The sequence below is a fragment of the Myotis lucifugus genome, unplaced genomic scaffold, assembly GCF_000147115.1.
Source record: "Myotis lucifugus unplaced genomic scaffold, Myoluc2.0 scaffold_7086, whole genome shotgun sequence".
Lineage (NCBI taxonomy): Eukaryota > Metazoa > Chordata > Mammalia > Chiroptera > Vespertilionidae > Myotis > Myotis lucifugus.
The window spans coordinates 6,732-7,962 of NW_005878134.1; the positions used below are offsets into that span (position 1 = coordinate 6,732).

At 39.4% G+C, this 1,231-nt stretch overlaps 1 non-coding gene across 1 annotated transcript; it reads left to right on the forward strand.

Annotated features, from left to right (window-relative positions):
- Positions 1–674: 674 nt before the first annotated feature.
- LOC111824790 lies at positions 675–780 on the forward strand. Its single transcript, XR_002827867.1, has one exon. It is a non-coding gene; the product is annotated as a U6 spliceosomal RNA (small nuclear RNA).
- Positions 781–1,231: the final 451 nt, after the last annotated feature.

The following is a 1,231-nucleotide window of genomic DNA, read 5'->3' on the forward strand; positions in this document are numbered from 1 at the left end:
GTCGGTTAATGCCCACCCTTAACTAAATGGTAAGGGAGGAATTGTTGGGAGCCATTATAAATCACATATACATCTCCAGCTTACAACAAGAGGTTTCTGGCTCCTCCAAGCCAATTCCCGGTTTGGCCTGGAGTTAAAAGATAACCTTGCGATTTAACCTGGAGTTAAAAGATAACATACCCTCACCCTAAGCACAAAGCAAGCTACATCTCCGCTGATAAGCTGCGACATTCCAAAGTCTGTTACATCCTTAACGGCATCCTTTACCCACTCCCCTCCTCTAGAAACTACATAAAGACCACCCGCTGTAAAATAAAACTGAGGCTTGATCAGAACTTTGTCTTGCCTCCATTTCTTCGCGTCTCCTATCCTCTCATTCCTTTGCAGGATTTGGTGCGGTGTACCCACGAAGCGTGCCCTGCAGGTCGGGGCATATCTGCATTGTTCAGAAGGCCCATTGAAGTCAAGAGAATTGCTGGCTTTCTCTTTAATAAATAAATGTATCAAATCAACATACTGTACATCTTAAATTTACACAATGTTATATATTAATTATATCTCCATAAAATAAAAATTTTAAAATATTTTACAAAGCAAAAAAAATGTTTATTAAACACTAAAGAATATTTATAACATATGTAAAAGGCACAACTACAATAATTTAAATACCCATGGTGCTCGCTTCACAGCACATATACTCAAATTGGAACAATACAGAGAAGCTGAGTGTAGCCCCTCTGCAAGAATAAGATGCCAATTTGCAAAATGTAAAACATAAATAAATAAATGCCTGTATACATTAGTTTCCTATTGCTCTGTAGCACATTACTACAAAATTAGCCGCTTAAAACAACAACCATTTATAGGCTCACAGTTCTGTACTAGTATGTCAGAAGTCCAGCACGGTGGGACAGAGTTCTCTGCTGAGGTTATCACAAAGCTGGAATCAAGGTATCGGCCAGGTTGAATTTTCACTGGAGGCTCATTTTTGTTGGCAGAATTTAGTTCCTTGGAGTGATAGGATTTAAGTCCTCTTCCCTTGACATGTGAGCCCCTCTATCTTCAAGCCAGCAATGACATGTCAATCAAATTCTTCTAATGCTTTGAATCTATCTCTGACCTCCTAATTTGCAACCCTGGAAAAAACTCTCTGCTTTTAGAGAGCTCATGTGATCAGATTAGGCCCACCCAGACAAAGCTTCCCTTTGATGAACTCAGAATCAACTGAGAA